The following is a 24535-nucleotide window of genomic DNA, read 5'->3' on the forward strand; positions in this document are numbered from 1 at the left end:
GTATACTCAGATAGGAAAAACTGAAAGAGAAAGTCATTGGAAGAGGGAAACAGGAACTCAGTTTTGGACATCCATAGAGACGATTTGGGGATTAGAGGTGCTAAATAGACGTCCAGGATTTAGGAGAAAAGGATCTGCTGGAGACATAATTAAGGATATTGTTGACCCAGAGGATAAAGCAAGGATGAGATGCCAAATGGTTGAGCAGAGATGAAAGAAGTAGCTGCAGAACTTAATTACTAATATTTACAGGTCAGATAGATGAGCAGGGAAAGCAAAGAGGTAGATTAAAACAGAGTTAGAGAGGCTCCTTGAAGCCAGTGAGTGGAATGTGTCAAGGAATAGGAAGTAAGCCACTGTGTGTAACATTAAGAGTTAACTATTTGTGGGAAAGGGTTGGAAGCATGGTCAGAGATGATTTTAGTGGGGCTGTGAAGGTTAAAGTCTGATTTGAGGTGGAGTCTTTCTAAAAGCAAATCACTTTATAAACCCTGATGAAGTTAGACATTTAGATAGAAATCTGCAACTCTCTCTCTATATATATATCCTACCCCCCACTGTGGTACCTGGTATCAAATGCAAAAATGGTTGTCACACCCCTAGTCCTAGGTAAACATTGATTAATTTGTTCAATTTAAGTGATGTTGGAAGTTTTTCTTTAAGGAAATCTTTAGGAAATTCTCAACCTTGAGGTTTTACATTGACTTGGCAATCAATATGAAAAGTAAGAGAACTGGGATTGGCAAGGAGATAGTGGCTGCCGGCCTCTCTTCCTTCCTAGGTTATAGGCCAGAATGACATCATAAATGCTAGTCTTGGTCTGTCAAAGGGGCTTATGAGAGTCATTTGTGTTCTTCCTGTCCATTCTCAAACAGAAATATCCAGCATATGTGGCCTCCTTGGCGACATAAGCTTGTATGTATAGAAAAGCAAAGTGGTCAGCGTAACTAGATCAAGCTTGGTATAAGCTTTTGTGTAAGACTACTTTTTCTTTATTTATTTAAAGGTGGTGTTGAGTACGCAAATATCTGGTGGTTCTGTTCTAGGTGTTAAAGATATAATGAATAAAAATTTGCCTTATTAGAGTTTATGTTTTAGTGGAAATGCAGTAGCAGATTGAGGCCCAAACTAGTTTGTACACTCAGGCTAGTACTGTCATCTTAATGCACTGGGCTTCAGAAAGCCCAGGGTAGGCTGCTGTAAGTTGAACTTTACTTTCTTAGACATTGTGGAGAAAACAGGAAACAATTGAGCAGTTACCTGGCAGACATGATTGTGCAGGGAGATTAAGGTTACCAAAGTTTATCCTTTTTAGATTCTTCCTGTGGCAGTTCAACTTAGCAACCATACAGAATCTTTCATAGGCAAGCCCCTATGCCAGATGATAGTATTCAGACAATAATATTTGAGGATCCACTTGACAAATCTTTCTAATGCATAAAGTGGTTTTGTCTAAACATTTTTATACATTTATTTCATGTATAGTAGTCTTTACCTGCATGCAAGTATGTATGTGTAAACCACATGCATGCCTAGCCCCTACAGAGGTCAGAAGAGAACATCAGCTCCCCTGGAACTAAAGTAAAAGATTCTTACAAACCACCACGTGAGTTGTTTTAGGAAACAAACCCAAGTCCTCTACAAGAGCAACAAATACTCTTAACCACTGAGTTATCTCTCCAGCCCTTTGTTTGTTTGTTTGAATGGTTTGTTTTGAACTTTTAAAGACAGGATCTCATGTAGTCATGGCTGGGCTCAAGCTCCCTATGTAGTAGAAGGTGACTTTGAAATTCTGATCTCCTGCCTCTACCTTCCTAGTGTGGGATTATAGGCCTGCACCACCACATCTGGTTTATGTGATGCTAGGAAGGGACCAAGGGCCTTGTGCATGATAGGCATGCACTCTTAGCAACTGCTCTACATTCCCAGTCCCAAAAGTGGTTTTTAAATTTAAAAAAATACTAAATTTATGTGTGTATGTCTGTGTCTCTATGAGCATATACTATGTTTGTATGGGTACCTGCAGAGTTTAGAAGAGGGTTTCTTTTTTTTTTAACTTTTTTCCATTTATTTTACATACCAACCAGTTTCCCCTCCTTCTCCTCCTCCCATTCCCTCCCCTTACCTCCTATCTACCCTCCCCAACCACTCCTCTTCCATATCCATTTAGAAACAGACAGGCCTCCCATGGACTTGACAAAGCATGGCATATTAAGTTGAGGCAGGACCGAGCTCCTCCCCTTATGTCGAGGTGGGGCCAGGTAATCCAGCATGGGGAACAGGTTACCAAAAGCCAGCTAATTGCCAGGGAGAGGTCCTGCTCTCACAGTTAGAAGCCTTACTAAGAGACCAAGCTGCATGACTGTCACACACATGTAGAGGGCCTACATCAGTCCCATGCAGATTTTCTGACTGTTGGTCCAGCATCCATGAACTCCTGAGAGCTTAGGTCAGCTGTCTCTGGGGGTTCCCTCATCATGACACCCCACACACACACTGGTACAATCCCTCCTCCCTTTCTTCTGCAAGACTCTTGGAGCTCAGCCTAGTGCTTGTCTGTGGATCTCTGCTTCCATCAGTTACTGGATAAAGTATCTCTGATGGCAATTAGGGAAGTAACCAATCAGCTTACAGTACATGACCAGTTCAGCCACCCTCTGTACTATTGCTGGGAGTCTTAGTTGGGGTCATCCTTGTGGGTTTCTCTAGCACCAGGTTTCTCCCTAACCCCAAAATGCCCCCCCATCAAGACATCTCTTTTGTTATTCTCTTCCCTCTATCCTGCCTCCAGCATGCAGTCCACACAAACTGTTCCATCAAGTTCCCATCCCTCTGTCCCCCCAAACCTCTGTCCCCAGTTTATCCAAGAGATCTTTTCTACTTCCCCTTCCCAAGGAAATCCATGCATCCCTCTTTGGGCTCTGCTTGTTATGTAGCCTCTCTAGATCTAGCAGTGGATTGTAAGTTGGTTATCCTATCCTTTACTCCTAATAACCACCTAGAGTGAGTACATACCATGTTTGTCTTTCTGGGTCTGGGTCTGACCTCACTCAGAATGATTTTTTTTTTTTCTAGTTCCATCCATTTGCCTACAAATTTCATGAGGTCATTATTTTTTACATCTGAGTAGTACTCCATTGTGTAAATGTACATTTTCCTTATCCATTCTTTGGTTGAGGGGCATCTAGGTTGTTTCCAGGTTCTGGCTGTTACGAATAATGCTGCTATGAACATAGTTGAGCTTTGTGATATGATTGCACATCGTTTGGATATATGCCTAAAATTGGTATAGCTGGGTCTTGAGGTATATTGATTCTCAATTTTCTAAGAAACAGCCATACCAATTCCAAAGTGGCTGTACAAGTTTGCATTCCCAGCAGCAGTGGAGTGTTCCAATTACTCCACATCCTCTCCAAGCTGTCATTAGTGTTTTTGATCTTAGCCATCCTGACAGGTGTAAGATGGTATCTCAGAGTCATTTTGATTTGTATTTCCCTGATGACTAAGGATGTTAAGAAATTCTTTAAGTGTCTTTTGGCTGTTTGAGATTCCAAAAGAGGGTTTCTGATCCTCTGGAGCTGGAGTTAAAAGTTATCTGTGAGTCACCTAATGTGGGTACTGGGACTAAACTTGGGTCCTCTGGGAAAGCAGCAAGTGCTCTTAACTGCTGCTGTATCTCTTCAGATGCCAGCTTTGAATTCTTTTTTTTTTCTTAAATTACATTTCCTTTAGTGTAAATATGTATTGAGTGGGCATGTGCATCTGTAGGTCAAAAGACAGCCTGCAGGAATTGGTGCAGGCTTATTGCCAAGCACCTCAAACTGCTGAGCCATCGTTCTCGTTATTATTTTTTTTACTTCTAACTTTGTTTTGAGTAGGAATACCAAAATGTTGAAACAGTTCAGAAATGACACCTTGTTTTAATCTCTGATTCTCAGCTGCCGGTTTTTATCATTGGGGAGGGTGGGGGGCACAGTTTTAAACCAGTTTTGTGTCTTCCCGATATTTTATATACATATATGCCTATATTCATATTTTACCTTTTAAAAACTCAGAAGCCTACTTACTGAAACACTTTACTGATCCATTGGTTTGTTTTTATTTTGTTTTGTTTTTGTTTTTTCATTAAGATAGATTACTACTGACAAACATCTTGTTTTAAACAGTTGTATACTGTTTCATATTATGTACTTACCAGGATTTTATCTCTTTTCTAAAATTTATATGTGTCTATTGCTGTGAAGAGACACCATGACCATGGCAACTCTTATAAAAGAAAGCATTTAATTGGGGCCTGCTCATGGTTTCAGAGTCCATTTTCATCATGACAGGAAGCATGGTGGCTCACAGGCAGACATGATGCAGGAAAAGTAGCTGAGAGTTCTACATCCAGATCTGCAGGCAGCAGGAAGAAAGAAACCCTGGGCCTGGTTTGGGGTTAGCCCATCCCCAGTGACACACTTACTCCAACAAGGGCACACCTCCTAATCTCTCTCAATTATGTCACTTCCTGATGACCAAGCATTCAGATATATGAACCTATGGGGGCCATTCTTATTCAGACCACAATAATATCTCTGTGCCTTTAAGAGTTTATGTGCACCAAGTACACATAGGAACCAGAGTTAGAGGCAGTTGTGAGCTGCCTTATGTAGGAATCAAACCTGGGTCCTCTGGGAGAGCATGTAGAATGCTTAGTAAGTATTCTTAACCTATGATATATTTCTCTAGACCCCAAGATTTTATTTCTTAAGTTTTCCATAAATAAACTCTGCACATCTTTTTTCCCTTTCTCTCCCATTTTTTTAAAAATCAACATCATTAATCAAATTTTCAGTAAATTAGTATATTTTTAAATAATGAGAGAACCACCTTCCATTTAAGGAAATTCTGCCTTTGTGCTTATAAAGAACATCATTTTCAGATAACTAAGCATATCTGACAACTATCTTTTAAATTTAAAATGTTGTTTTTTCTGCTAGCCTTTTAAAAAACTGTGTTCATACATGTGTGAATAACTGTGTACATATATTTGTGAATAATGTATGTGCACATACTTTGGAGGCCAGAGGACAGTGCAGGAGTCAGTTCTCCCCTTCTACCATGTGGCTTCTGGGGATTCAACCCAACTTATCAGCCTTGGTGGCAAACTTTTACTTGCTGAGCCATCTTTCTGGCCCATTTCTGATATTCTATAGATCACAACCAGTTTAATCTGCTCCACCAGAACTGCTGCTCAATTATTCATTTCCATCAGCAGGAATGCACAATGTAGGATATACTCAATAGTTAACAATCACAGCAAAACTAAACTCAACTACTGATTGAGACAGTGAAGAATTAGTTACTTCATAAAAGCAGATGCTAGAAGATAGGTAGTTCAGAACTAGTTAACTGTCTGAGGAATATGTAGGATTTAGATACTGTGTTTTGCCTCCTTATATCTTGGTCTCAATTGTCTTTGCAGCATCTCATTGTTGGCATATGGTTGCAAAATGGTTGCCTCATGTTTACTCATTGTAGCTAACTGTACTTAATGCAGGAAATGGAGGACAAAATAGTGTTCTGCTCAGAAAATGATTTCATTATAAATGAGAAGAAAGTAATTCCTAGAAGTCTCCCAAACAGTACTCTATGAACTTTAGTGTGCATAAAACCACCTATAGATGTTAAAACTTAAATTCAGGATATCTTGGGTTTAGAATGTGGCCTAAAAATTTGTATTTCTATATCATTCTTATGAGATCCTAATGTTATGGATCAACAAACCATGTTTTTGTTTTTGTTTTGTTTTGTTTTGGTTTTTGAGACAGGGTTTCTCTGTGTAGCTTTGGAGCCTATTCTGGCACTCGCCCTGGAGACCAGGCTGGCCTCGAACTCACAGAGATTCGCCTGCCTCTGCCTCCCGAGTGCTGGGATTAAAGGCGTGCGCCACCAACACCCAGCAACAAACCATGTTTTAAGTTTGAGTTTAAGTTACACACTGCCCTGTATAACATCTCCTGCCTTTCATTGGGTGTTGAATTATTGTCCTTGATCCTGGTGTGTCTGGGTAATCAAAAGAACAAAGAGTGCGTACTTATTAATGAGCAAGGATAAATGCTTGTTGAAGTAACAAGTGACAACACTTCTGTTGTTAGAAATAATGTTTCAGTGAATATCCATGTGCCAAAGAAAAGATATAGTTAAGACTTTCTTAAAAATTTGTTTTATGTGTATGAGTGTATTGTCTGCCTGTATGTCTGTGTACCTAGTGCATGCCATGGAGACCAGAAGAGGCATAGGATCCCCTGGGAGTTACAGATGGTTGTGAGCCTTAATGTGGGGACTGGGACTCCAACCTGGGTCCTCTGGAAGAGCAGCAATCACTCTCAAATATTGAGCCATCATGTGGTTAGACCTCTCTCTCTCTCTCTCTCTCTCTCTCTCTCTCTCTCTCTCTCTCTCTCTCTCTCTGTGTGTGTGTGTGTGTGTGTGTGTGTGTGTGTGTTTGACAGAGAGACACACACAGTGTGTGTGTTATTTGCTTGTACAGCAAAAAATATATGAGATGTAATTTCTCCTTTGCTATTGGGAATGGGATCATGTTTTTGTTTTGTAGTCCTGACTGACCTGTAGACCAGGCTGGCCTTGAACTCAAAGAGATCCTCCTTCCTCTGCCTCCTGAGTGCTGGGATTGAAGATATGCACCACCATGCCTAGCTGTAGTTTTTAAACTAAATACTTATAAGTGGTTTTGTAAAAAAGTGGAAACATTTTGCAATTGGCCATCTCCAAGAGCACTTATTTTCCTATTATTTTTACAAAAATCACATGTTATCAAACATGTCAGTAGTATTTTCCATCCTGCTTTGTATAATTCCTTGTATGTGTGCATGGGGAATTGGCTCCAAAGCCTTACAGGTGCTAGGCAAGTGCTTTCTAACTAAGCTACATCTTCAGTTAGGATGCAAATCTTTCCCCCTATATAAAAAGTGTTAATCTTTCCTTTTTCTTATCAACTAACTGGCTGTAGTTTCTTTTGTCATTATTAGTCACTTATTCTTTTTCCTTGGTGATTTATAGGAATCAGCCAGTTGATAAAGGCATTGCATGTGTTGCCAGCTTGCTAATCGTTGACATGGTTTGCTGTTTGGTTGAGATTATACTGGGTGTAAACTCTCCTGTAAGGGTCTGTAGATCTTGATCTTGAATAACAGTGTAAGTATGCTTGCCAAAAACTTGCAAAAGCTAAAAGGAGAGTTAGCTAAGTATTTAATATGTAACATCAAAGAAAAATATAGCAAATCAAATCAGGATGGTGCCAAGCAGATAGAAAGTATGAAAGTGTCAAGATAGGTGTAATGGAAACCTAAGGGCTATTACAGACACCTTCTGCTCAGAATGAATTAGTTATTTCATGAAAATGTCCTTTATGTGCCAAACATTTAAATTCTGCAGCATGATTTGACAAAAACATCACTTTTCTGATAGGAATAAGTTTCATTTCTCTTTTTAAATAATTACATTTATTTATTATGTATGTGTATGCATGTGGAGATTCAGAAGACAACTTAATAGAGTTTGCTCCTTTCCTCTACCATATGGTTATCAGATCATCAGGTTTGACAGAAAGTGTCCTTAGCCCTGGAACCACCTCTTCTAGCAATCATTTCCCAAACAGGTCTTTTTTTTTTCCTTTTAATTTCAAAGCCACATAATTCAAGGAAAATTATACGATGCTGCTGTGAAAAAGGCAAGCCTGATGAACATTTACAGATTCTTGGTACTAGATGAGGAGATGATATAACAGTGGTTCCTTTGGAGTATTGGGTCTGCACACAGATTTACCAGTTTAGTTGGACAGTGATAACAAGACCAGAATGGCAAGAGCTCTAGTCATTGTATCTAATGAGCAATTGAGGAATTAGAAAACCTAACTAAGTATATTTGAAACAAGTGGGTATAGCCCTTTCCAGAGAGCAGACAGTGGGCAGAAGCTTCTGCAAAGATAGCTGTCATTACACTTGTGAGGAAAAGCTTTCTCCTAGTAAGAGTAGACCAAGCTGTGAAGTCCTGTGCTTTAGAGACCCATCTATAGGCCCAATAACTATCTTGTGATGATACTGGGAAGGTGTCCTGCAGGAATATAGGTGACAAGATAGTTCCTCTCCCTCCCAGCTTTTAAGATTTTCATGGTCTCTTAGTGGTCTCTCTTCTCAATGCCAATATTAATAATGATGAGAAAATAATGGAAGTCTTACTGACTTTAGTTCCTCAATAATTGGGGAAGGAAGAAAATGAAAATTTCACCTATCACCAATAGACTACGGTGCTTTAAACAAAAAGGCAGGTTTTTTTTATCATTTTTTAAAATTTGAATTAGAAACAAGATTGATTTACATGACAATCCCAGTTCCCTTCTCCTTCTCTTCCTCCCCTACCACCTCCCCAACTAAAACCGTACCTATCACATACCCTTTCTTCTAATCTTCACCTGACTCAACCTTTCTGCTCCCTCATGACCTCTGCATCCTTCCTCTTCTTCCCTTATCATTCTGGTAGCTCCCTCTCCCCTCTTCCTGTGCTCTCAATTTGCTCAGGGGATCGTGACCCTTTCCCCTTCTCCAGGGGACAATGTTTGTTTCTTTTAGGGTCCTCCTTGTTTACTAGTTTGTCTGGCAGTGTAGATTGTATGCTGGTAATCCTTTACTCTATGTCTAAAATCCACATATGAGTGAGTACATATCATGTTTGTCTTTTTGTGACTGGGTTACCTCACTCAGAATGGTTTCTTCTAGTTCCATCCATTTTCCTGCAAATTTCAAGATTCCATTGTTTTTTTCTGCTGAGTAGTACTCCATTGTGTAAATTTACCACATTATCTCTATCCATTCTTCGGTTGAGGGGCATCTAGGCTGCTTCCAGGTTCTGGCTATTACAAATAGTGCTGCTGTGGACATCGTTGAACAGATGTCCTTGTTGTATGAATGTGCTTCTTTTGGGTATATGCCTAGGAGTGGAATTGCTGGATCTTGTGGTAGACTCATTCCCATTTTCTTGAGGAGTTGAAAAAGATAGTTTTTTTTGTTTTTGTTTTTGTTTTTTTTTTAAGTAAGAACTAGGGGCTGAAGAAATGTTTAGCCATTAAGAGGCCTTGTTGCTCTTGCAAAGGAGTCTCCAGCACACATACCTGGCAGCTCACAACTGCCTGTAACGTCAGCTCCAGCGCATCTGAGCCCCTCTTCCAGTCTCCTTGGGCACCAGCACATACAGACACATGCAGATAAAATAAATCATATGAGATCTACACATAAAATTTCATTTTATCTCTGTGATTTTTATGACAGGATCTCTGAAGATAAGTATTCTGTAGGCATGCTTTAGGTTATGTTATGCTTAATTATTAGAATTTATAATTTTATAAAATAAAAACAAAGAATATTATAATGTAGACAGATACAAGGATTAAAACTAGGAATTATTTTCCACTTCTGCTACTGGCTTGTACAATGAAAATACATGAGATAAAATTTCTCCTTTGCTATTGGGGATGAGATCAGGTTTTTAGAGTTTCGTACACAGTTTTGCACATAATTTATGCTAAGCTTAATGCTTAGCACATTTTGGCCTAGAGTTAATACCACCTCCTTTCAGTAGCAACTGTTCTCACAGTTGCTTACATTTTTGGACTTTCTTTTTATACATGATGCAGCAAGTGAGGTAGGAGGTTATGTCAACAAATACTTTTGCATCTCTAAGCTTTACAAATGTAGACTAGAAATTACTACTTAAGGAACTTTTTTCCCTCTCAGATCGTTACTGATTCTCTTACTTATTCAGCAATACCTAAATATCTCAAGATCCCTTCAGTTGTGACACTGCCTGGAGTTACTGTCAGGTTCTTGCAAGGTAAGGACCTCAGTCCCACAAAACTGCTCTGTTCCAGCTGCCAGTAACAAGTACATGATCACCCATATTTTTGTTCACCTTGACTGCAGATTCTGAGGTTCTCATTTCCTCCCATTCATTAATTGGCTAGAGTGACTCATAGAACATTGGAAAACATGTTGCTTAAACTTGCTGATTTACTTTAAAAGATGCAACCCAGGCACAGGCAAAGGGAAGGGAAAGCAGGCTGCATATGGATGGGGTGGCATGCAGAGCTTCTGTGCACATCTTGTAGCTATCTGCTTGTCTTCACCTGTTTACAAACTCCATGTTCCATCAATTAGTTCCTTTCCTTTCCATTTAAGTAGAGGGGATAAACAGCAACTCTTAAATCCCATGTATAGGTTTCCTGGCAACCAACCCAACTGTGATGTTGTCTGAAGGCCACCTTATTAGTAAACATAAAATCAGGTAAGGTTGAAAGAAGCCTGGCATGTGTGGAGGTTAATCTTTATTGCCAGCTTACCTCGATTGGGATCACCTACAAGACATACCTTTGGGTGTGTTTTAAGACCTTTTCAGAAAACTCTAGGAAGGGAAGGCCCACCCTGAATGTGGGTGACACTGTCCTTTGGCTGAGGTCCTATACTGAATAAAAGGGGGAAAGGAGGATGCCAAATGAGTGCCAGCATTCATTTTTCTCTGCTTGCTGACTTTAAATGTAATCTGATGAACCGTTAGATCCTGCCACTTTGCCTTTATTTGCCATGATAGACTACATCCTCTCAAACCATGAGCCAAAATAACCCCATCTTTTTGTCAGATAATCAAACATAGCAATGGGAAAGTTAGCTAATACAATACAAAAGCAAAAAGATAGTCTTTTCACTGAGAGAGTGCCAGGTGTTTTTAGGAACTCTAGTTATGAACTAGGAGAGAAAACATATGTATCATACCATGCTCTCTTATATAAAACTAATCTTGTTTTAGGACCAAGGGCTGGTTTTCAGAACAGCAGTATTAAATTCCTTAGGCCACTGGTATGCTTCTTGTTTTGGCCTTGGAATGACTGCTTTGATTCTTGGTCATGTAATACTTGTTTTGAGCTCCTTGGATGAAGGTACCATTGGAACAAATTCCCAAGGGATGTGTCAGATTCCAGTGTTGCATCGTACACTGTGTGAAGATGTATTCATCTTCTAGCAAAAAGCTGAACGGCCAATAGCTAGGCAGGAGAGATAGGTGGGACTTCAAGCAGAGAGAGGAAGAGTTTACATTTGAGGCCCACAGGAGACACCATTGAGACATGGAATGAGTAAGACATACAGAATGGGAGAGAGTTAAAATCCACATGGTAGAATGTAGATTAATAAAAATATGGGTTAATTTAAGTTATAAGAGCTAGTGGGACAAGCCAGAGATGAGCTTTCATAATTAATATGTCTCTGTGTCGTTATTTGGGAGCTGGCTGGTGGGGCAGAAAAAGACTCATTGCATTGTTGGCTTTTTTTTTTTTTTAAGACTTGTCCTCAGTTAGCTGTACTCTAATCCTATTACAAAGCTGATTCTACAGTGTGATATGACCAGATACATCATTTTTCTGACAGGAAAAGGCCTCGTTTTTCTTTAACTATTGGGTCATGAAATTTGGGGAGAAGTTCTTTTCATATTTTTAATCTCATTTATGGTAAACGATAACATTTGGCTTCTCTTAGCTATAAGATGAGAGTAAATTATTTAGAATTCTGGATTCTTAATGATATGGCTGTCTCCCCTTTCCATTCTTCCTCTTATACCTACCTGTCCATTTTAATGTGCTTATTAAGAAATTAGGGCATGATTTTAGCTAAATACAGGAATTTCCTTGGGATGTAGTCTTTTTAAAAATACTTATTTGGTTTTGTATGTAATTTAAGTATATGGTGTTTTGTCTGCATGTATATCTGCACATTAGAAGAGGGCATCAGATCCCATGGGGCTACAGTTATAGACAGTTGTGAGCCACCATGTGGTACTGGAAATTGAGCTCATTATCTCTGGTAGAGTAGCCAGTGCTCTTAACTGCTGAGACATCTCTCCAATCTAGAATATAAGTTCTAAAGTAAGACCAGTGTTTTTGAACAACAATAGGAAATGTGTTAAAAACAGGCATGGGACAGCCTAGTGCCTGGCAAAATTCTTTCATTACATGTAGCTGTGTGCAACAATTCGTACCTTGTTAATCTTTTTATCACTTAGTTTCTTGTTGGTGTGACCAAAATTTAAGAAAGGAGAGGTTTATTTAGGCTCATAGTTTTCGAGAACATGGTTCATCGTGGTAGGAAGGCTTGGGAGGCGGACACCACCATGGTGACAGAAACATGGAGCATCTGCTTACTCACATCTCAGTGGACCAGCAAGAGAGAGAGACTGGAATTGGACTGTAAACTTCAAGGCATGACCCCCATCGACTTACTTCTACCAACTGGGGAACCATATAAGCCTGTGGGGGCATTCCACACTCAATAACAGTCTTTATTTTTTTAATAAATCTATCCACTGTGATTGTGAGGTGTTATAAAAACAAGCTAAGGCAATCATCAGCTAGACTGACTTGGGACACATGAAAATAACCTGTTCTCCATAGCTTTAGTTACCAGCTAGCCTCCTTGTTTGAGGGTCACCTTCAATTTTTCTGTCCACACCATGTTTTTACCAAATAAGACTTTTTAGTACCTTCCTCAAAAGGATAGAAGTATGAGCATCATAAAATGAGTATACTCTTTTTCTCCTGTCATCTGTATCTCTCGCTAGTGCTGTGTGCAGTACAGCTCATAGCTAGAGAAACAATAAATGCTTGTTTGTTTGTTTGTTTAATTAGGGGTGTCTGCTGTGTTACGTTTTGAACCCAGGATCTTTTTTTTTTTGCTTTTTTTTTTTTTTTTTTTTTTTGTATTAGAAACAAGCTTCTTTTACATGTCAATCCCAGTTCCCTCTCCCACTTCTCCTCCCCTATTCCCCCATCCCAACCCCTTTTGCTTCCCAGGGAGGACATGGCCTTCCATGGGGGATCTTCAAAGTCTGTCATATCATTTGGATCAGGGCCTAGACCCTCCCCTGTGTGTCTATGCTGAGAGAGTACCCCTCCATGTGGAGAGGGCTCCCAAAGTCCATTCATATACTAGGGATAAATATTGATCCACTACCATAGATTGCCCAGACCTCCAACTGACATTCTCACTCAGGGGCCTGGAACAGTCCTACGCTGGTTTCCCAGCTATCAATGTGGGGTCCCTGAGCAACCCCTTTTGAACCCAGGATCTTACAAGTGGCTAGGCAAGTATTTTTTTTTTTTTAAGTATTTCTTAATCTACATTTGCTCAAACCTTTTCAGATTTTTCACATGCTTTCCCTGTGTTTTTAGTACACCATAGTTGACAGTGACTCTTACGTATTCAAAAGCAGTGTTCTGGTTGCCAACTTTTGCGTTTGTGTGTTATGTATGTATATGTCTATGTATGCTTGAATGTGTGGAGTATACATGTACATATATAGAGTCAAAGATTGATGTTGAGTGTCTTCTTTTTTTTCCACCTTATTTCTTCAGGCAAACTGTCCTACAATCCAATACCTGCTGATTAGAATACTCGGGCTCTCCAGCTTGCCTGAGGGATTCCTGTCTTCACCTCTTGAGTGCTGGTATTGCAGGCTATGTCTTCCCATCATTTATGTGTGTACTAGAGATCTGAACTCAGGTTCTCTTGCTTGCAGACAGATGCTTTATGGACTGGGCCATCTCCCCAGCTTTTTGTCCATTTGTTTTTTTCTACCTTTCAAAACTTTTCTGTTATCTTGATAGTTAGACTCTTTATTGTGGCCTGAATGACATAGCAGATGTGACCATTCAAAAATTAGAATTCATCTAAAATAGATTTAAAAAAAGGATTCTTCCCTTCCCCCAAGTAAAATACATCTAAATTTAAAATTAACATCACTGATTATTGCTCCAAACATTAGTATCCTTTTAGATCTAATATCTGCTAGTAAAATGAAAAACAAAATACTTGCTTCTGGTATGGGAGCAATAGAAGAAAGTTCAAACTCTTACGAAGATGGGATTATGTGTGCTAAGCAAATGGACAGTCGGCAGACTCACAGGAGAAAAGGCCTACAAGTGCCCAGGGGCCACACAAAACATGAAACTCTGAATGAGAATTGATGGGTGAAAGCTTAAATATCATCTTCATAGGGAAGGTAGTGGGCAACTTGAGGAGGGTAATAAATGCTTTTTAGGGATGGAGAATAAGCCACAGCTGGAACAAAGTCTCTCTGGGTTAAGTGTGGTGTTTTATATTCTCTCTCTCTCTCTCTCTCTCTCTCTCTCTCTCTCTCTCTCTCTCTCTCTGTCTGTGTGTGTGTGTGTGTGTGTGTGTGTGTGTGTGTGTGTGTGTGTGTGTGTGTGTGTGTGTCTCAAGTTCCGGCTGGGTAGTGGCATTTCGGTGAGGCTAGAAGGCAGTTTTTCTCCCTGTGGCAGATCTTGTCCTTAAGTAGATAAGGTGGCTTCAGGGAAAGACCTTCTCTTTGCCTTTGCTGTTCCCTACATGTTCTCAGATTGAAGTTTGAAGTAGCATGTTTGGGGTATTTGTGTGTGTGTGTGTGTCTGTGGGGGGGGGGGGAGGCGGGGCTTCAGGAGCAGTGTAGAGGTGAGGAAGATTAGAAAGGCTAACCTTGGATAGATTTAGATTTGAGCTGGTAAGTGCTTAATGTATTCCAACTCAGTGTTCTATATTATTTGTTTTTGTTTTGTTTTCGAGACAGGGTTTCTCTGTGGCTTTGGAGGCAGACAAGAAACAAAGATTCCCAAGCAGGAATTATGTTTATTTCATAATCTTAAGTTTATGGGGTCAAGGTCTGATTGGGTGTCCTGAATAGTGGAAGTGTTTCCTTTTCTGCTTCTGTGTAGGTACCAGTGAGACTCATCAGACTCTGCATATGATACCTGGGATCTCTGATGGAGGCTTTCTCAGGATAACACTCCTGAGTCTGTACCTTTGCCCTATTCTTCTTACTGTTTTCTGAACTCTCTGCTGTGATGCTCTGGTGGGTTCAAAATCTGGTGTCTTTGGGCATCTTATACTGATCTGATCTGTCACACAGAGGTGCGTTCGAAACACACACACACACACACACACACACACACACACACACACACCACCACCACCACCACCACCCCCATCCTCATCCCCCCCATCCCCCACCCTCTGCGAGCCACCTGCATTTCCCATATACCTATACTACCTAAAGCTTTATAAACTTCTGTTGATTAATGCCTTAGTAAATTGGAGTCATTTTCTGATTTATTTTTATCTTCTGAAAAAATTTCTCCATTGGGCCTTTAGAATGAGTGTTCATTTGTTTACTCATTCATTCTTTCATCTATTTGGCTACATGTATTGAACTTTGTTCTGTACCAGACACTTGACTGTACAAATAAGTGTGGAAGTGAATAGGACAGGAGTTCCCTCCTTACATATACATACTTATATGCATAATTTTTAAAAATCCTGAGTTAAGGAGTAAATGTGAATTATTTACCTTTCCTGTAAATGCTGTCTGTCTTGTTTTACTTTGTTGACTGTAGAAGAAAACAAATTGCAGGAGTACCCAAAAATTAATGCTGGAAGTGTGAAGGGGCTGAAATGATCTGAGATTCTAAACCATAGATATTATCAGTTTTTAAAAAAATATTCTTTCACATAAACACATGAACATAGTACAGTTTTACAAATAAGATTATATAGTAATGCTGGCTTTTGGATTTGTCTTTTTGCTACAGATGTAAGACTTGAAAATTTTACCTCAGAGACAAGTATTCAGAATAATGTGCCAAAGATGAGGAGAATCCCAAGCTTTCTGAAAGAAATATTGCTTGGGAGAGTAGGAACTGTCTTTCTTGATTCTTCTTGGTCAGATGCTGCTCCTTTGACCTTCCACTGTGCCCCAAGTGCCCCATTGTGGCTTTCAGCCATCTTGTGGGTTGTTTTTCCCCCTCAATGACCAAAGTGCCTTCTGTGTAACTTTTTGTATTCCTTGGGCCCAATGTGATGCCTGACTGAGGCAGGCATTTCAGTGTTTCCTCAGTGGATTGGATAATATAATATATTGCTTTCCACATTAGGTTAGTGTCCAATTCCTTGGGGGACATTCTGTAGGGGTAATGTAACTAGTAATTGTGTGTGTTTATACTTAAGAATGAATGTATATGTTTAGTTGGTGGGTTCATTGCTTAGGTGTAGTTCAGCTCTAAAATTTTGCAAATGTAAAAGGAGAGCTTACACCTGTGTATAGTCTTCAGGTTTGTACAGATACATGAGGGAAGATAGAGTAAAGAGCAGAACTAAATCATGGTAAAGTGGTGAGGCTTTAAGCATTAGGAAAAAAAGCAAGCAGAGCATAGTGCTGCTGTCTGGGAGTGTCCTTTGTGTTCTTTTGATCATTATTATTATTATTATTATTTATATATCATTGTTAATATTATATAATATGTGTGTATTTATTATTTATCATTATTATCTATGTATGTCTACACACCATGTGTTCAGGAATTAGAAGTGGTGGAGAGTCCTACATGGTAGGTACTGGGAACTGAACTCGGATCCCATGTAAGAGCAGTTTGTCCTCTTTACCTCAGAACCATTTCTCTAGCCACAAGATTTATTTTATTTTATGTGTATAAGTGTTTGCTTGCATGAATGTATGTATGTCATGTTCATGCCTGGTCCCCTTAGAGACCAGAAAAGAGTATTTGTCTCCTGAAACTGAAGTTACAGATATGAGACTCCATGTGGTTGCTGAAAGCTGAATCCAGGTTCTGAACATCAAGTGCTCTTAGCCACTGAGCCATTTCTCCAGCTTATTTTTTATTTATGTATATGTTTGTGAGCCTGTATATTTGTGCATTTTATGTTTGTAGGAATCTGATGAGAATAGAAGAGAACATTAGATTTCTTAGAACTCAGCTACAGATGGTTGTGAGCCACCATGTTGGTTCTGGTAACCAAACTCAGGTCTTCTTTAAAAAAAAAAAAAAGCCATATGTACTCTTAACTACTGGGCTGTCTTCTCCAGCCCCCATGCTCTTTACATTATATTATATCTAGATCTGAATAAAAACAATTACTCTTTTGGAAACAAGACCTTGGATTTAGGCATATGTTGAAGCTGAAGAGGATGTTGGTTGGACTCAACTGGTTTTGATCCAGAGGCGACTTGCCAAGCAGAGTGGTTCTGTCTTTTTTCCTCTTAGTCTCTTACTGTGTTGTTTTCTCTCTTTAATTTTCTCACTTTATAATAAAAGAACTTTAGGTTTTAGTTTGTCCATGTAGCACAAAGATGAAGTCAGAGCAGAGTTAAGAGACCTACTTCTGTTCTTAATTTCTGTGATAGCAAAGCAAGAGGCTTTTAATTCTCCATGCTTAATTCTTTTTACTGGAACATAAAGTCTGACTCTAACATCAGAGACTTTGGAATGATGAGGTAATTCTTTGGCATGCTTTAAATTTTTTCATTATTTAAAATTGAGATATAATTTCCAATAAGTTCAAAAACCTAAAATATATTGATAACCTAATGAATTTTACATAAACATACAGCAAGATACATATGTAGTGTGCTCACCAGTTGGATTTGGATACATCCCCAGAGATACTCTTTTGTGAACAATTTGAGTTTTTGTATTATTCATACTAAGCCTGTGAAAACAAATCTTGACATCTTTTATGTTTTCTCAGAATCAAATCTTGAACACTCTGATAATAAAGTCTTATCTTTAGCAAGTTAAGTTTTTTTTTTCTTTTTTTAGAAATACATATAGCACAGTTACATCAAGGTACTTTCCTATTAGTTAGGAAATAGATTTGTGTATAAGGTTGACAAATCTGCTTGTATGCATCACTGTGTTTGCCACACACTGGGAAGAGAAGTCAGTTTGGACTGTTGTGTGTAAGTAGGAAAAGGAGTCATTAGATCACAAGGGTTTTGAGTGCTCTCAGGTCTTAGAGTTCTATTCTTCTCATGCCAGCAGGATGCTGTGAGCAAGGCCTAACCTCATTTGTTTTCATCTCATCTTTCCTTAGAGGCTCTGTGTGAGTCTTTCTGAAGTTCAGTATGCTTTTTTAACCCACCTTTTAACTATTTGTCAAGTATCGTGCTTATTGATCTTATGTATTGTCTATATGTGTTTATGTATATTTGTGTATGTGTGTGTGTGTGTGTGTGTGTGTGTGTGTGCGCGCGCGCGCGCTCACACGCTTGCGCCCACCCATGTGCCTGTGCAAAGGTGGCCAAAGGATGACCTCAGATATCATTCCTTAGGCACCACCCATTTAATCTCTGCCTCCCCAGCTCTGAGATTTCAAGCAAAGGTCACTTCATCTAGCCTTTGTCGTGTGGACTCTAACAATTAAACTCAAGTCCTCTTACTTGCACACCAAACATTTTACTGACTGTACTATCTCCCAAATCCCCAATAATTACTGTTTCTGTTTTACCTTCATTTTCTATCCCAATTCTCAAAACATTAAACAGTAATATAGATAGTAGTTCCATAATCAGCACATTTGATTTATTTTTTTTCTCTTTAAAGATGATGAACTGGTGAGGGTCAGTGGGAAAAGGTGCTTACTACCTATCCTATGGGTCTGAGTTTGATCCCTGGGACCCATAAGATGGAAGGACAGAACTGAATCCTATAAGTAGTTCTGACTTACAGACATGCACATGCACACAAGTAATAAATATAATTTTTGAAAATAAAAGTGATTGGGACAGCATATTTGTTCTAGTGCTGAATAGTATGTATTTCTGGATAGTAGAGAACGGTTTTTTGTTTTTAAGGATTTTATGTATTTATTTATTTATTATTTATCTTCTCTCATATATTACATCCCAAATCCAGTTTTCCTTCTTTCCTCTCCTCCCAGTTCTTCCCCTGCCACATCTCCTCTCTCCCAGATCCATGTCTCCTCCTTTTCCTTCAGAAAAGGGTAGGCTTCCCAGGGATATCAAGCAAACATGGCATGTCAGGTTATAGTAAAACTAGGTGTATCCCTCATATTAAGGCTGGATGAGGCAACCCACCAGGAGGAAAAGGGTCCCACAATCTGACAAAAGAGTCAGAGACAGCCCCCCACTCCCACTGTTAGCTCTCTCTCAAGAACACCAAGCTACACAACCATAACATAAATGCAGAGGAGGCACTTCCTGAGGTACCTTCATCCCTGATTTCAAGCTGTACTGCAGAGCTGTAATAATAAAAACTGCATGCTATTGGCATAAAAACAGACTGGTTGATCAATAGAATCAAATCAAAGACCCATACATAAATCCACACACCTATGGGCATCTGATTTTTTGACAAAGAAGCCAAAAATATACAATGAGTAAAAGAAAACATCCTCAACAAATGATTCTGGTTTAACTGGGTGTCATCATGTAGAAGAATGCAAGTAGATCCATATCTGCCAGCCTGCACAAAATTTAAGTCCAAGTAGACAAAGACCTCACCTTAAAACCAGATACACTGAATTTGATAGATAAGAAAGTGGGGAATAGCCTTGAATACATTGGCACAGGAGACAACTTCCTGAAAAAAATATCAATAGCACAGACACTAAGATGGACAATTAATAAATGGGACCTCATGATACTGAAAAGCTTCTGTAAGGCAAAGGACACCATCAACAGAACAAAACAGCAGCCTACAGAATGGGTAAAGATTTTCACCAACCCCACATCTGACAGATGGCTGATCTCCAAAATATACAAAGAACTCAAGAAACTAAACGTCAGCAAACCAAATAATCCAGTTAAAAAATGGAGTATATACATCTCAACAAAGGAATCTCAAAAGACTGAGAAGCACTTAAATGTTCAACATCCTTAGCCATCAGGGAAATGCAAATCAAACCGACTCTGAAGATTCCGTCTTAACACTTGTCGGTATGGGTAAGATCAAAAACACAAGCGACAGCTCATGCTGATAAGGATGAGAGTAAGGGTAACATTCCTCTATTGCTGGTGGGAGTGCAAACTTATACAGCCACTTTGAAAGTCATTATGGTGGGTTCTCAGAAAATTGGGAGTAGAAAAAATGATTTATTTTTAAATCATATATATAGATACATAAAAGTAATAATTGTTACAGAAAATGTAGAAGGATCTCACAGAAACATTGATTCAGCTAGGCGTTTGGCTTGGTGTCACATACCTGCAATTCCAGCACTTGGAAGATTTGGGGCAGCAGTGTAAGTTCAAGGCCAGCCTAGGCTACACGCCAGATTGTATCTTTAATTTTTTTTTATTCTGTGATAAATTGCAGTAATAACCAGTGTTATTTTGATACACACACACATGTTTAAATATGTATATGTTGTATACTGAGGCATAAACAGACCTATGTTTAGATACTAGTGTATATAATCTTTTTAACCTGTCCTTTCTCAGGATACTTAATGTTTTGTGAGCACTTTTCACCATTTAATACTTTGTAGTTATGTTTTGGCACCAAGGTAGTTACATTTTCCTTTTTTTTCTTGAAAGATTTATTATTTATGTATCTCTGTGGGAGTATGTGTACGTGCCAGAAGAGGGCATTGAATACCCTGGAGCTGGAGTTACAGGCAGTTTGTGAGCTTCCTGATGTGGATGCTGAGACTTGAACTTAGGTCCTCTACAAAATCATCACATGCTCTTAACCTCCAAGCCATCTTTCCAATCCCATCCCCTTTTTTAAAGATTTATTTATTTTTTATGTTCATGAGTGCTTACCTGCATGTATGTGTATATATGCATTGTGTGTAGCTTGGTCCCATGGAGGCCAGAAACAGACATCAGATTCCCTGAAACTAGTTGTAGATGGTTGTGAAGTTCCTTGGTGGATGCTAGCAACTGAAAGCAAGAGCAGTAGTTGCTTATAACTGCTGAATCATCTCTCCAGTCTCCTGGCTTTACTTTTTTGTTAAAATTATTTATTTTTATTTATTTGTGTATGTGTGTGTGTGTACACACCCCATGCACATGTGTTCTGACACACATGTAGAGGTTAGAGAAAAATATATGTTGGAGAAAAATATATGTTGGTGGTCCTTCTACCATGTGGGTCCAGGAGTTCGAATTTGAGTAGTCAAGGTTGGTGGCAAGCACCTTTTTCTGCTAAGTAATTTCACTGGCCCCACAGTGGATGTTTCTTAATGAAGAGTAGCTGGTTCCTCAAAATAGCATTTGCATTTTAAAAACCACTACTTTGTAAATTGAATCAACTATTAGAAATTGTTTCTTCTTCGCTTTATGTCCTGAAGTCCTGTCCTTAAGTGCCCCTTACTGTTTTTTGTTTGTTTTTTTATTTTGGCTTTATTGTTTTCCATTGTTTTTTGGTGATTGCTAGATTAAAAGATTGTGCCATGAGAGAGATCTGTAAAAGTATCTCCAGGGAATCCAGCGCTCCCTTCTGGCCTTTGTTGGTACTGCACTCATTCCTGTGCATACAAGTAAGTAAATAATAAAACAAATCCTTATAAAGGACATAAATGGTTTTCCTTTCAACCAGCGTATGAAATGTGAAATAAATTACAGTAAAGTCTTTTTTACTCTAAGATTGGTTTTGGCAGAGATTTTGTGACTTGACTTTTACTCTTCTTTTCATGTGAGATTATCTTGATCACTCAGAGACCCCACCCCATCTACATGTTTGCTGATTTAGAGAAGCAGCTAGTTGAGGGATTATAATCTCATTGCTGCCTGGCCAGAGTTAAAACTTGAAAGACCAATGCTGCTTAATCTCTGGTTGATAAATTCATGGTGTTGTATAACATGGGTTTATTTTGGGAATCAGTTTCTCTCAGCTGTTGTTTTTCTGTTCCTCATCTACAAGTGAAATCGTACTTGAAATTCTCTGTATTGTTTGATGATTCATAGTTTTAGATTGGGGACCTAGAAAATCTGATTTGCACTGTTACTGTTAGCAGTGAGAAAGCAGAGACAGAGCTTTATGCTGTCATCAGTAGCTCCAGTTCCCTTAACCCTTTAGGGATCTTCACTTATGTCAAACTGGATTCATGGTTTCAAAGTAGAAAAGGATTTCAGGCTAGTCAGCCTGAAACAGAGTTGGAGATTTTAATATAGGCATAGGCACAAAAACAGAGAAAGAGAGGAAGACAGAGACAGAGACAGAGACATGGTACTCAAGAGCAGTAAGACATCCTTGAGCATGAGTGTAGGTTTTTCTGAGAGAGAGTTACAGAAGATAAGACATTTAAGTCGGACATATGGGTTCCTAAGGGGAGATACTCAGGTGTGGGTATGGGTTCCTCAAGGAATATCACAATTAATTGTCTCAGCATTAACCATATATACCACTTAGTTATGTGTCTTGAGTTACATCTCAAAAGGTTACTTAGAAATATTTTTTCTCTTTCCTCTCTCTCTCTCTCTCTCTCTCTCTCTCTCTCTATATATATATATATATATATATATATATATATATTGTTTTATGGGTATGAGCAATTTGCCTGCATTTATGTCAATGTACCACACTTATGCAATGCCCATGAATGCCAGAAGAGGGCATTAGATCGCCTGGAACAGGAGTTAAAACTAGTAGGCGTGAGCAGCCATGTGGGTGCTGGGAGTTGAACCAGTGTCCTCTGAAAGAGCAGTCAGTACTCTGCAGCCCCCTTTTCTCTCTTTTGGTAAGTGAGATTATAGGGTAGCCCTAGAGAAAATTACAATCTGATGAGGTAAAGTCAGAAGCCACTAGAGCTGCACAAGGGCTTTAGTACATGTCTTTTTTTCTTGTAAATGGGGCTTCTGTGAGATTCCTAAAAAACTTCAGGTTCGTACATGGGAAGAGAGAAGGCATTGAGCTGCTGGTAACTGCTGGAAGTTTTGCTTTCCTGGTAAGAGGCTGCAACCAGATTCCTGGGTAAAGAGCTCCTCTCCTGTCTCATGTCCCCATAATTTTCCCCATTTTTATATCCTACTTCATTTCCAATGTTGTTAAGGTCAGAGTCTGGACCCTGGCATCCTGAACAAGCCATGCTTTGCCATCCATACTCAATAGGCCAATTCAAGAAACAAGTAATAGTGAAGAGCAGAAAATGAGATTTATTCATGGCTACATTGTGAAGAGGAACAAATAATAAGATCCAGTGGATATCCCCCTCCAACATCCCAACCCTAGTCTGGGACCCTGGCATGAAGTTTAGATTTAAATAGAGGGCAAGAGGCATGTATAACTAAATAGTTCTAGTCAAGGTGTTTTGTAGAATATTATTTTAAGATGTGTTATATTTGTTTATGCTGTGGAATACTTGTTTAATGATGCAAAGATGTGTTGCATTCCTTTATGTTGCATTTGTTTAACTCTGAGACGCTGTGCCTGTGTAAAATACCTGTGATTGGCCTAAGAGCAAGCTGAGTGGCCAATAGAAAGGCAGGAGAAAAAGAATAGGAGGGGCTGGCTGGCAGAGAGAATAAATAAAAGGAAAAGCAAGATTGATGAAGGAGAGAGAAAAGAAGGGGCCAGCCACACAGCCAGCCATGGACTAAGAGTGAAATTAAGGGGGCTGGAAAGATGGCTCAACAGTTAAGAACACTGCCTGCTCTTTTAAAGGTCCTGAGTTCAATTTCCAGCAATCAATCCAGGTTGATTTGGTGCCCTATTCTGTCCTGCAGGCATACATGCAGGCAGAACAATGTATATATAATAAATAAATCTTAAAAAAAAAGAGTGAAAGTAAGATATACAGAAATCAGAGAAAGGTAAAAGCCCAGAGGCCAAAGGTAGATGGGGTAATTTAAGTTAAAAAAAAAAAAAAAAAAAGCTGCCTAGAAATAAGCCAAACTAAGACTGGGCATTTATAAGTGATAATAAGCTTCCATGTATATTTATTTATTTATTTGAGAGCTGGGTGGTGGACCCCCCCCAAAAAAAGTAAAGAGCCCAAGGAATAAAAAACAACCAACAAAAAAGGTGTGGTCCTGCCCATCATCAATCCATCATTATCTGCACTCCATTCTTCTGCAAGATGCTCTAACAAGTTATTAGAACTGTGAAATTTCTTCCTGGGAGATAAATCTCTCCTTTTGTTGGCACTAGCTTTAGTCTTGTTTTTCTTTCATGAGATCCCCTGGGAAACTCCCCATTTCTTGAGGACCCCTTTTTCAGTATTCTGTTACCCAAAGGTAAGGGCATGTGTCTCTTTTCAATGTCTTCATTTCTGCTTGCAGTACTTCCTAAATGGTATGGGTTTTAATTTACTTTTGTTTTGAGACAGATTATCACTATGTGGCCCTGTCTATACTCAAGATTGCTATCTTCCTAGCTCAGCTTCCAAGTGCTGGGATTACAGTTGTGAGCCACCTTGCACAGGTATTTGCTTTTAGTTTTAAAATAGCATATTTTGATGGTGAAACCTCAAGACTAATACAGAGCAATTCAGATGCTATGAGGGGCTAGTGTAGTCTTTACAGGTTAGCGACTGTCTTAGTTAGGGTTACTATTACTATAATGGAACACCATGACTAAGAGCAAGTTAGGGAGGAAAGGGTTTATTTGGCCTATACTTCCACATTGTTGTTCATCACGGAGGAATTCGGGATAGGAACTCAAACAAGGCTAGAACCTGGA

General features: G+C 39.1%; 1 protein-coding gene across 2 annotated transcripts in view; it reads left to right on the top strand.

Moving 5' to 3' along the window:
* The window catches only part of Tmcc1 (transmembrane and coiled-coil domain family 1), a 167369-nt gene that overhangs the window by 14440 nt on the left and 128394 nt on the right, over window positions 1-24535 (top strand). Inside the window, exon 1 of one of the 2 annotated variants that reach the window (XM_035448491.1) lies at window positions 24262-24277. The exons of the other annotated variant lie outside the window; for it this stretch is intronic. The gene's annotated coding sequence lies outside the window, so the exon portion shown is untranslated. Of the gene's footprint in view, window positions 1-24261; window positions 24278-24535 lie in introns of those variants that run through there. 2 annotated transcript variants of the gene reach the window in all.

This window comes from Cricetulus griseus, chromosome 8, assembly GCF_003668045.3.
Source record: "Cricetulus griseus strain 17A/GY chromosome 8, alternate assembly CriGri-PICRH-1.0, whole genome shotgun sequence".
NCBI lineage: Eukaryota > Metazoa > Chordata > Mammalia > Rodentia > Cricetidae > Cricetulus > Cricetulus griseus.